We start from the raw sequence: 13529 nt of genomic DNA on the forward strand, positions 1-13529 counted from the left end.
TGATGGCTCAGAGCCTGGAGCCTGCTTCCGATTCTGTGTCTCCCTCTCTCTCTGCCCCTCCCCCGTTCATGCTCTGTCTCTCTCTGTCTCAAAAATAAATAAACGTTAAAAATTTTTTTTAAAAAAAGTAAAAAGAAACTAATAGTCACAAACCCTACCCATAAGGAAGTTACAGTTAGATCGGGAAACCTGCCTATTTTTTCCAATCTGGATGGTAATTTAGTTTATCTCAAGGAGCAATGATATGGAGTCCGTTGACTTCATATGGCAAGCAGTATAGAGCAAACCCAACTAGCAACTAAAACTTGATGCTTTCTGTCCTTCACACAATTGAACTTATCTGTGGCAACAGTCAGTCTTTCTAAGGTGGCTCTCAGGAGACCAGAGATTGTTATACAAGTCAGAGCCCCGGAAGTCTTTGTGTGCCACTAACTGATCAGATTATGTTATTTATTCCTGTCATTTTCCATTTCTTTCACCACTACCGACCGTATAATAAGCTGGCAGACAGTTCTGCATTTATCACTCTTCCATCTATAAGAAAAAAGATCATAATTTAGTGTAACTCGTGTAACCGCTATGATGAATGTCACAAGGGGTTTGGAAGGCTCTGTTTCACTGATTCCAACATTCAGATAGGTCCAACCAGCCTGTTTTTCCCCGGAAACCTCTCTGAACGTGAAGGATTTTCCAATTTTATTATGTAACATAAGTCAAGTCTGCACGGGGAACATAAAAACTATAATACATCTCTATTAGAAAATTATTATATTTCTTTGTTGTTTATTCCAATATGTTATATGATTTTTTTTTCATTTGAGGATAATTTTTCCTACTTTTCTGAGGCCAAAGAAACTCTCAACTAAAGCTTATAAAATGCCATTACTTCAGTGAAACTCATTTATTCTTATTATTCCTCATTACTTTCTTATATTCTAATTGCTCTTCAGAGCTTTATACAAGATGCACACAATCTCCCACTATGTGTGCTTCTCCAGTTACAATTTTATAGTCAACACGGTCAACATGTACAAATAGTACATACCAATCTGATTCCTTAGCTGTGGTAATTGGATTCGCCATGTAATTACAGGTGGTAATGACATTTTAAGCACCTTATACAGGTGCTGGGAGAGGTTTATTATTTTTTTTATGGGAAACAGCATTAAGAAAGTCTAACTTCTTGGAGCTGTGCCAGACTACAGAGGTGCCTTTCAACTGTAAATAGCAGTTTTCATTAGAGCATAATTACAGCCCTGATGGCCTGCACTACTCTTTGTCACATCAACCACCCCAGGACCAGGAAATCCTGAGAGGAGAGTTAGTGTTTTGGGATTTTAAAGCTAGAAAATTAAACATCTATTTATTACCAAGAAACATTTGTAGACGTTAGATCAGAATCCGTTATCCTTTTGGTTGCATATACCCTCTTGGGTATCATGAACAGATGACTGCCCAACTGCAAATAACAAAAAGAGAGAGAGAGAAATAATTCTAGTTCAAGTCATTCTGCGTGATCAGGAATCAGTCTGTGTGCTTAAGACCAAAATGTATAGTCCAAATGTGTGTGTGTGTGTGTGTGTGTGTGTGTGTGTGTGTGTAACTCCACAGCAAAGTGGCTGGTCTGATAATTTACCTATACACTCACAGTATCGTTAATGATACTTCAACATGTGGTTTTGTTCATGTGTCAAAGTAAACTCAGGGGTACCTGGATGGCTCAGCTGAGCTTCTGACTCTTGATTTTGGCTCAGGCCGTGGTCTCATGGTTGGAGAGATCAAGCCCCACATTAGGCTCTGCACTGACAGCGTGGAGCCTGCTTGGGATTCTCTCTTTCCTCTCTCTCTGCCCTTCCCCCTACTCACACACTCTCTTTACCTCAGAATAAATAAATAAACTTAAAAAAAAAAAGAAAGAAAGTAAACTCAGGCAGTCGCCATATTTACCAAGAACTCAGAGAGGGGTAGAATTTGTGGTGGGATCTGAAGGGGAGGCTGAAAGGAAGAAAGATTTGATTTTGTACTCCTAAGACTAGCTCTACTACTTAATGTGCTATGCTTCCTTGCTGAACTTATTTACCTTAATAAAAAGATGGAGAGAACACTTATTGTGTAGAATTTTTGTTAAAGATTAAGTTATAGAATGCATGTACAGTACTAAGACTGTGCCTAGCAGATATTACGCAGTTGATAATGACAACAGCTGTTGTTATTAAGAAAATAACATGGTTGAAGGAGACTGACACAGATTCCAGTGTTTACACAACAACCTAAAATAATGTGCAGCATAGCGGTGGAAACAAATGGCCAATATTGCTAAAGGAAAGCATAAAAAGATATCAACCACAGTTGTATACATTTAGAATTGTTGAAACTGTTAAGGATGCTCTGACAAATGTGAAAAACATTTATTTATTTTTAATTTTGAATTCTAAACACAATTTTTGCTAGGCTTAGTTCTTAATGTAATGGGAAAATACACACTCAGCTCATCATGCCTTTTTGCCTCATTACTGATGTATCTTTTCCCCTCTGGTAAATGTCAGACAGTAAAATTGAAAATATAGTTTGTTTGGGGTTTGAAATACAGCCAGACCTGATTCCACGTGTCTGTGGGAGGCACTGCTGTTCTTTAGTTTGGTCTGTCCCTTTTCCCCACGTATCAACAGGTCTGATTCCCAGTGCAGGTAATATTGGCTGCCCTTGTCTGAGGGTGGTCATGCAATCCCTCGACACAAGTGAGATTAAGGAATATTTGACCTGCATGCCAGGGAACTGATGGAATTTCTGTCGACATACTCATCTTTTATGGGAGAGCTTCAATTCCCCAATCAATGACTGTTCTTGTCTTATGCCTTTCATAACAAGAAAGGTTAGCAGAAAAGGAAGGCCTGGGAGAGCCTGTCATTTTCACAGAGCTCCTGTGATATAGTGGGTATAGCAAAAAGCAGATTCAAAGGCAATACTAATTTTTATTGCCTGCATTTTAATAAAGATTGAATTACAATATGAAGACAATGGCAAGTTACTTGATTTCATATTTTAAATGCTTCTGTCTATGGAAATACTGCGTCAGGTTTCTGGTTCTGCTTTTCAGGGCATATTTGAAAGGTGATTATTCATGCTGCGACACAGCTAGATATTAGTAGTCTACTAGTCTACAAGTGTTTTTAGTATTATCCTACATAAAAATGGCATCAGTATACAATAGTAATTCTCTGGTTTAGCATTTGCAATGCAAAGGAGGCTACTTACTTATTGTCTTTTTTCCAAACAACACAGATAACCAAGTAATTTATCAGAGTTATTTATCTCTGGTCTTTTCCTTTCTATCATACCTGTAGTATGATAGAAAGTCATACTAAGTCTTTACTTCTCTTGATATAGTAATTACTAAGGTAGCGCCAAGAGCAAATAAGGGTCAGGCTTTTGGACTTACTGTTAGGGGATTTGAACATCTGACACCTTTCACTGAGCTTCAGTTCTTTTCTCAGAACAGGCATAACAACTTTTACCCCCACACTCCCACTCCAGGCAAGCAACTTGCACTTTTAGGAACTGAACCAATTAAACTGTGTTCTGCAGATGAAGCTACCAATCAACTGTCTTTAGTCCTTCTTGCTATGATAACTTCTGTTGTATACGTTTGTTATCCTGAATGGTCCACTTTCTTCCCGAATGAGATACAGGATTCCATGCAAGAGGCATTTACAGATAATACAATCAATTAACAAGTCTTTAGTTTGTGCTTAGCCCTTTGTTAAACACTAGATGGTAACAAAAATATGAGACATGGTTCTTGCTCCAAAGGAGCTTTTAATCTCATTAAGAATACTAACTCTAATGAAGTACCCATAAATAATTTTCGACTGCATAAATAAAGTGGTTTATTTTATATGCCAGGGTTGCATGGGGATAAAGAACTATCAGAGTTCAAGGAATAAGTAAATAAGGGTCACAAGGCTAAAGTAAACATGTGAGGCAAACTAGTGCAGAGAACCAATATTTGGAAGAAGGGGAGATTAATGTTGGTGGCTAAGGTGGGAAGCAAGTATAAAGGTGTCTGAACACTCACTTGGTTGTAGGTTTGTAGGTAAAGGGTGTAGCTTTAACACAGCAAGTACTCTGAGCCTGTGAAGGTTTCTGAGTAGGACACTGTAATGCTGAGAATAGTATATAGTGGCTATAAATTTAGGGTACATCACCCAAATGAGGAAAACTTCACCTAATTTTACTTTCTAAGGTAAATCAGACTTGAACTCTGAACTCTTGAACATCTACCAGAGGTGCAAGAAATTCTAACTCGATCACATATATAAAAAAAATTTTGGCAGGGAGAGCCTTCCTAAGAATCATGTACAAATTGTAAGATGGGAAGGAGGCTTCTAGTCTTTAAACCAGAGTGATGGTTCCTGACATGCTCTTGTCCAAGCCCCTGTGGTCCTTTCAAATTAGCCTGCTACTGTTCCCCTTTCTCCAAGGATGAAGACGTGCACTTTCTCTGTGCCTCCAACACTATGACCTTTTTGCTTTTTGTCACCTTGGTTATTCTATCATGATTGTTTTTGACATTTGGGGCACTGTGTGGGAGTGGGACATTAGTTCCATGTCACTCTAAAAGCCTGCCAACTCTGGCCGCTCTACCATCTTGCTGAAACAAAGTATACCTGCTTCATTATTGAACCAGTTTCGTTTTCCTCATCATAAGCATTAGCTCCCCCCCCCCCCCCCCAAGTAGCTTATTTTCACAAAAACCTGGATTTTGCTCTGGATTTCTCTGGATTTCTCTGAATTTCTGTCTGTGGCCCTACTTCACAGAAATTATCTCTAACCTAAACAGCCCAGGCTCAACACAAAAGGTTTTTGGGATTGGACAGAAAATCTACCTCTAATTATTTCCCATCTCCAGTAATAGAGAGAATAAAGTAAAATTAACATCTCAATAATTACTCTGTCACAGGTGTTTAAGCAAGTTAATTTTTGTCAGCAGGATGCATTGGATGAGGGGCAACCTGGAACTAAGATGGTTGAAAGGCTGTGGCAGTAATCCACAGGTGATTGCTGAGGGCCCAGCCCAGGATAAAAGGTGACGTTCTGTGAAATAAATTAATGAGATACACTAACTGAGAGAGAGGGCCATATTCCAAGGCTGTCAAAGGTGTGGGTCAGACACATTTTTAAATTCTTTAACATCAGACAATGAGGTAATACTCTTATTAGGAGATCTTGTATAAAAAAGAGTTTGACATCCCATCTCCTTGTTATTTCACTTTCCTCCTCTCCCCACAGCTATTCCTGCTGTGAGGTTGTCAAACAAACATGTAAGACCTAGTACAGTGCTTGTAGCCTGGAGCAGAAGAGAGCAGTTTCTAACAATCTATGCAGCTTCCACCTGGGAGTTACAACAATTAGTTTCTTTTTTCTCAGACAAGCCGTATTTAACATAGAAAAGAAGTAGCGCTATGTTGAAGTAGAGGAGGAGACAACTTGGATAATAGGGCTTGGGATAGGATTAAGTTTGGGAGATTCACTGAATGTAGGTAATGTAAACAATTATAAGGAAAACCAGTGCCAGTTGAGTTTGGAAGTGGGGATGGAAGGGGTCATGAAGAAATTGCCAACTACACGATCACGGAGAATAATTATAACGAGTTTGTTATAAAAGACTCCTCAGAGTATAAAGAGAACCTGAAAAGAGGGGGTCTTTTTTTCTTTCTAGTTGCCATATGTTTTGAAAAGATTTTTAAATATACTTTCTTATTGCCCCAGATGTATGATTGGGAACAAATGAAAAGTTGAACCCTGAGCGATATGGAAACGTAACACTTACTCTTTGGGCTAATATACTTAAAACTCATATTGTGTCTGATACACGTTTCATGGATGTTATTGTTCTGTCTGTGTGATATGACTTGACAGAAACAGAAGCTGGGAAAGTGCTCTCAGAAGTGTCTTGAGGCACCAGGCTGCTACGAACCAGATTTGGGAGGCAGAATATTCAGTGGGGAGCTAATAATTAGGGCTCTCCACAGACATTCTTGTTCTTCTATAGCTTGTACTTGCCAACCCCCTTTGAAGTTAGCGAGGGTCTTACTTTGGTCAATGAAATATGAGTGGAAATACCAGAGATGGTTTACTTTCTCTTCTAAGATGGGTTACTTAATTGACCCTGTGAAGCAAAGCATGCTCTGTTCTCCCTTCCCACATGACGCCTGTGTTGAGATGAAGTCTGTGTTGATCTGGATCTACAATGAGCAGAGACCCATTGGCCCATATTGGAATATGCAGTAAGAGTGAGAAAAATTTTTTTTGTGTTCTGTCACTCTATGATTTGGGAGCTCTTTCTGCAGCATTGAGTAGTCCATCGTGACTTTGATCAGTGGTCTGCAAAACTGGTTTTCCTTTTTGGAGCTCCTAAAATCTTACTTTTTTGGTGGAAAGTTAGAAATTTGAAATTAGAGCAAAACCAAAAGAGGTATCAAAGGCAAAACAGGTCTAGAATGTGTGGGGTCAGTTCTAGGACAGCATCCTTGGGAAACCCAAATATCACAGTGTGAACTATCACAAGAGAATAGTGGAAGAGTTTCACCAACTATTTTAATTTACTTTTAATATCAAAAGGCTTAGACTTTGTGTTAGACTTCATATATATATATAACTTATATCCCATCTATCATCTGCAAGTAGCAAACATTTCAGAGAAAAAAAACCCTTAATTTAAGGTTCTATTGACCACATGGCCTTTCTATAAAGGGTTATAATAGCTTGGATATGACATCAAGAAAGATAGACTTTGGGGCACCTGGATGGTTCAGTGGGTTAAGTGTCTGACTCTTGACTGTGACTCAGGTCAGGATCCCACAGTTCCTGAGATGGAGCTCCACGTCAGGCTCTGTGCTAACAGTAGGGAGCCTGCTTAGGATTTGTTCTCTCCCCCTTTCTCTCTCTGCCCCTCCCCCACTTGTGTATGCAAGCTCTCTCTCTCTCAAAATAAATAAATAAACTTTAAAAAAAAACACAGAAGATTGAACTCTCTAGATGATTCTGACTTTATCATCACTAATAGCATCAAACAAGAAGCTGAATTCTTGTATAACAGATATATTTTAAAGTGAATATGGTAATTTGCTGAGAAGGTTGTTATAAAAAATATTTTAAAATTCATTTCTCCCCAAATTGTGAATCTTTGACTCTTTTGTAAAACCAAAACATACTAAAGATTAAAGTAATACTTCCTAGAACCTGGACATTTCAGAAGGGGAAATTGAGGTGCTTATAGATTAGGATGAAGTGAGTCACTGGATAAGGTGAACTTACTTTGGATGGACCATTCTCATTCAAATATTAAGCAGCCAATAAATATTCAAAAGACAAGAATATTCTCAAGGATTTCGTATTACAACAGCTGTGCTATTTACGGTAGAACATAATCATCATGAATGATATTTGAGAGACTGAGAGAACATGAGCTCTAAACATAAAGCCACACAACTATTGTTTCAGGTATAGGTTTCCTTAGACATACTGAGAAAGTAGACAATGTTCTCTGTGCCTAATAAATTGGATCAAAAAAAAGAAATGATATCTGGCTTCTCAGACTCAGAAATCTATACTGTCAGTTTCTTGGTAATTTCATCTAAAATTTCTGGAATTAGTCTCCTGGATAAAAGGGAAAAAGGAAAATGAAAGACTTGTCCACACCAAAGCCTGAACACCTGGACCTAGAGTTCAAAGACAGTGCAGAGGGAGGAGCAAGGGGCAGGGTCTACACCTGCTAGACCTTGGTGGTGGCACAATTAGTGCATGTTGATTTCTATATGAAGAATCACTAATATTTATTGCATATTGATGAAAAAACAACTTGACCAGCAACTTGAAAATCTGCTACCCTTCATTCATTCTTTTATAGAGAATGTGCTATGGCATTATCACAAAACATCTAGAAAATATCTAATAACATCCTGATACTAATTCGGTATTTGTGGGTGGATACTAGAAGTCATCTTGTGTGGCAAGAGTTAATTACACAAAGAAGGAGGGAACATCTCAGGACAAAAGATGAAGAGTGCAATTTTTCATTATAATGCTTCTTCATCATTCCTTACCCTTGTCAAGTCATATAGTGAGAGGCAATGTGGACTAAAGGAAGGAGTCTCACAAAGTATGCATTCTGTAAGTTTTAGAAATTCCTCTCTAAGCTTGGGCTGGGGTGTTTTTGACTCCTATGGCATGGAGTATATGTGGTGGCCAGTAACATCTCTTAGGAATCTGCTCACTCATCACTAATTGACTTTGTTTTGTTTTGTTTTTACTTTACTCTGAAACAATGGGTTCCCAGCTATAGGGTAGAATGGACCTTCATGCCATAATGATAGGAAAGGGCCCATTAGTGAGATGAGATGCCAGAGTCAATCGCTTTTTCTTTCTTCAGAGGGTTGGTTTCTCAGGTATTATTCTCAACAGTGGTACTCTAGATATTCCTGGGAAGCCACTGTTCATTGCACAGAACTGTCCTATGAATTGTGTTCCTGACCTTCACTCCACAAATTCAAGTATCATCTCCAAAAACCAGAACACTCCCACATGATTCCAAATGCTCCCTGGTTAGGAGCAGTATCTGGTTAGAAAATTAATCTACACAGTAATTACTTATAATACCCAAAGCACAGATGAACTGAAAATTTGCACAGATTGTGGAATATATCCAGCATTCCTAGAAGATTAAAAGAATACCAAATGCCAAATCTAATAATACCAATAAAAACCAACCCCCCCCCAAAAAAAATCTCAAAATAGTCAAATTCATTCTTTGAATAAATTTTTGGGCCCCTTCCATTCAATTAACACATTTGATCCAAGTTCCTTGTGGCTCACTTCCATAAGCAGCACTTAGGAATGCCAAGTTTTCCTTCAGGAAGAAGCCACATAGGTTTTTCTTTTATTTTTTAGATGTGTGATGAGCAAGTAAAATGTGATGTAAGGACGGAAGAATGTTATGTGTATGTAGAGTGAGTGTACACTTGTGATTTTGTACGTTAGCTCATGGATTATATTTTTTATAGCTTAGTAGGTAAGCACATTTGGACTAAGAAGCAAAATGCTTTAGTTTTATGGTAATTGATATACCATCTTCGCCTTTTTTCTCTGAGGGCCAGGGTGTCCACTGGATGCCTGTACCATGTGACTTCTGCATATAAATCACAGCCTGCCACCTGTTATTTAATAGCTAGCAGTGCTGACTGAATAACAGTAAGATTCTGTAAAATTGTTCCCTCTAGGCTTGGGTGTTCCCCATAGAGGTAATTGTCTAGAAAATAAATTTCCTGGACAAAGAACAAGAAGTTACAGACCTACGAACATCTTTTAACGTCTTACAAGTTAACTTTCAATTGTGCTAGTAAGTCTGGTTCTTCAATCTTTAGAGTTATTTTTATAAATTTTCATCACACGTAAATAGATTTACATAATTTGTTTTCAATTAAAGGACCCTGAAATTCTCATTGGGCATCTGTAATGACCGCAGAGGTACCAGTTACTCAGACCTTCATTTTTTTCCCTTTTCCAGCAGGTTTTTCAGCATCCAAGTAATATACTACACACAAGGAAAAACACTGTTGCAAAACCAATTTGCTAAGGGGCTTGTAAAATCCAGCTTTAAAAAGGTACTGAGGCATCAAAGCAAAGGACCAAAGAACCAGATATTTTTATCAGTTTCTCAAGGTCAAACACATTACTAATTCATCAAATATCTCTTTCTGCTAAAGTTATTTGAAAAGCAAACAACCTGTTCTGTGCAGATGTTGTACTTAATAACTCTAATGCTTCAAGAAAAAAGACAGGGATGGAACAAACAGAATTTTCTACTGCTGTAAGAAATGCCTTCATGTCTGAAAAAGACTTGCATCATTAATAAATACTTTGAATATTCTTAATAATAAAACCTGAGAAATTTTGACTGTGGTAGTTTTAGCTTATTATCTCTTATGTCAGTTATATCTGCTGATTTAGAGGACAAACCATTACAAATTCTAATTATAAAGAAGATTGAACTCTCTGTCTAATGTGTCTTGATTGTCTTTGTCTTAGAAATAAAAGTTGCTCAATTTATGCCTTTATACAGATTAATTGTGACTGATCTAGCCCCTTGAATGGAAAACGAAATTGGCTGGGCAGGGGTGTATGTGTCTGGAAATCTATTATAATTTCTTCACTGACTAGCTTCTCACATTCTGGCCATAGGACTTCCTCTCTCCAGCCTTGTAAAATGAAGCCTTAGAAATTGATGATTCCTTCGGGCTCTGTGATGACAGCTCAAGAGCCTGGAGCCTGCTTGGGATTCTGTCTCCCTCTCTCTCTGCCCCCTCCCCCGCTCGCATTCTGTCACTCTCTCTCTCTAAAAAATAAATAAATGTTAAAAAAAATTTTAAAAATTGATGACTCCAAAATGCCCTTTAGTTTACATTTCTCTAAGTGTATTTAGAACTATTTCATAACAGCTCTACTCCAAATATATAATAAAAAAACTATGCTAGGTATTTTGTTTAAGAAATTACTTCCCAAAAAGTTAGCATAAATTTATGGGTAGACTCCTCTATTTTGCATATGGAGATTGAGGCAAGACCTAATCAGGTGTAATGATTAAATTTTTGTGTCAACTTAACTAGGACAAGAAGTGCCAGATTAAACAATATTTCTGGGTATGTCTATGAGGGTGTATCTAGATGAAATTAACATTTGAATCAGTGGACTTCATAAAGTAGATAGTCCTCCCTAATTTACATGGGCATCAACCAATCTGTTGAGGACCTGAATAGAAAAAAAGGAGGAGGAAGGAGGACTCTGTCCTTATTTGCTGCCTGCCTGCCTGTAGGAGCTGGGACATGGGTCTTCGGCTCTCAGACTGGGATTTACACCATCAGCCCCCCTGGTTCTCAGGCCTTCAAATTCAGACCAGAACCACACCACTGACCTTCCTGGATCTCCAGTTTGCAGATAACATATTGTGGGACTTCTCACTTCTCAGACTCTATATTCACATGAGCCAATTTCTCATAATAAACCCCTTTATATATAACATATAAATATATGTATATATATTTAAAATTGCCTAACATTTCGCTCCTTTTCTTCATGCCTTCACTCCAGGACAAGGAACCTGGGCAGGCTGCTTAGAAGAAAAAGTGGAGGATAAAACATACTTGAGTATATACTTGTGTATTACACATGTATCAGATAATCACAAACTCTACCCAATGGAGAAATCAACTTCTCCAACTAATTGCTTTACAAAAACAGCCTTTCTTCACTTATATTCTGTGCAAAAAAAAAAAATGGTATTTTAATCTGTTGCATTAGGCTATTGTCTGTAAATTAGTGCTTCTCTTCATCTTTGTGTTAGAGGTCTTCAAGGGCATGGATTATGAATGCATTTTGTTTTGCATATCACCTGTCATCCTACCACATGAATATAGCCACATGCATTTTTAATGATAATGATGACAATAAAGCCACTTAGACTTTATGTTAGGAAACTTTGACCATATATTTCTGAGTAACATTCAGGAGAATAGTTTCCAAATTGCTCTGCCTGAAGCCTTAACATAGAGCAAAGGGTAAATATTCACAGGCACCATGGAATTCAATAGAAGGTAAATGTTCATAATCAGTTCTGCTTCAAATCTCTCTGGATTTACTGTCTTTAATGAACCTGACAGAATCAAGAATTTGTGTGTACTGCAGACTTAATCTACATTCAGGGTTATCTTCCTTTGTGTCTGGCTAAGTCAGATATCTATTTTCAACAGACTCTGGCCAGCATTTCCCATCATTTCTTACAACAGATTCTATTTCCTGTTAGCGACACATTTGAATGTAATATCCAGACAGGGGCTTGCCAAAGTGTAATCCACATTATCCTAATGGCAGTCCTGAAATTGCAGGAGAGGAGCACAATAAGTGTTGTATCACCAAGAGAAGAGGCAGAGAGCTCACACAGAGATACTGACAGGTGTTATTCTTCTCAATGTTCCTTTGGACATGGGGAAATCTTGAGTTTTGTTAAAAAACAAACAAGCTTACCCAGAATGTTCCCCAGTGAAACAAACAAACATTACTTACTAAAGTAATTAAGTACTTAAGTACTAAGTAATGTTTATTTGTCAAGTCTGGAAAAATGAAAAATTTCTCTTAGAATACATAAATATATACATTTAGACAGAGCCATGATCACAGTCTTGATGGGCCCAGTGACTAGATCAGTAATTCTCAAAGTCAGGCTCCTAGACTAATACCGTTGTCATCATCTGGAATTTGTTAGAAATGCATATCCTTGGGCCCCACACCAAAGCTACTGAATCAGAAATTCTGAGGATGGCCCAGTGACCTGTGTTTTAAGAAGACTTCCAGGTGAATCTGATGCACAGTAATGTTTGCAAAGCACTAACTACATTATATGTCTTTAGCCTATTTTCTTAAAACATCTGAGCTATTCATTTATTATATAAAAGATAACCTTAAAATAATAAAAAATAAAATTGTAAAAAATTTAAATGTAAAAGCTTAAAAAAAGATAACCATTAAAGATTCACCAGCTTTAACTTGTACTTCTTACATTCAGTTATAGCATAAAATACCATTTTGATGGCTCAGTTTTTATCTTTTCCTTTGATATTATTTGCTTCCATAGAAGGGACCAAATTTGAAAGAGAAAGTATTTTATTCATATTTATTCAGCCTAAGTCAAGGATTGATGATGGAACATTGATCGCTCTCTAAATTGTGGTTCTATTCTCTATTTTGTCTTTATATTGGCCTGATCTGTTTGCCCTTATTGGTTTTCTTCATGACCATCACCCGTCACTGAGCTGCTGAACAAGCCCATGGATTACAGCATTCTAGACAGGTTTCCTTCTTGAGCTAAATTGTCACAGGGAATGGTGTCCGTAAGTACATGAACACCTGAAATATTTTGAGCTAAAGGAGAAAAAAAAAGGCAACATAAGATATTACCCCCAAACCCACACCATTCCCAGATCCCAAATGCTTTCATGATCCAGTAAAATTCAAAACTACTGTGAAGTTGTGGGACACAGAGAAACCCCTGCAGGTGACAGGTCATTCGAGCTTCAAGTTTCACAATCAGCCCATCTTAGACCCTCCTGCTGTTCCATCCACATGTTCCCTCAATCTCTGTCTTCAGACTGATGGCACTTCACCTGTCCTGCAAGAATTTCCTTTTTATTAAGATTCTTCCATCATAATAGTGCTTCTTATCTATTTGGTAATTGGTTTTATAATCACCTTCAATTTTAGTTACTTGAAAATTTCTTTGGAATTTTAAATGAAATATTCCAGCCTTAATTGTCATGTCAGCTTCTATAGAATGTTTTTGGGTTTGTTTGATTGGCTGATTGTTTTTGTTCTGGAGATTCAGTTACCTTCCTGTTTTCCCTTCTGCTTATATCATCTTACCTATTTAACTGCCCACTTATTTCCTGACAAATAATCACTCTGCCTCATCTTCCTTGCAT

This window comes from Panthera leo, chromosome C1, assembly GCF_018350215.1.
Source record: "Panthera leo isolate Ple1 chromosome C1, P.leo_Ple1_pat1.1, whole genome shotgun sequence".
Classification (NCBI taxonomy): domain Eukaryota; kingdom Metazoa; phylum Chordata; class Mammalia; order Carnivora; family Felidae; genus Panthera; species Panthera leo.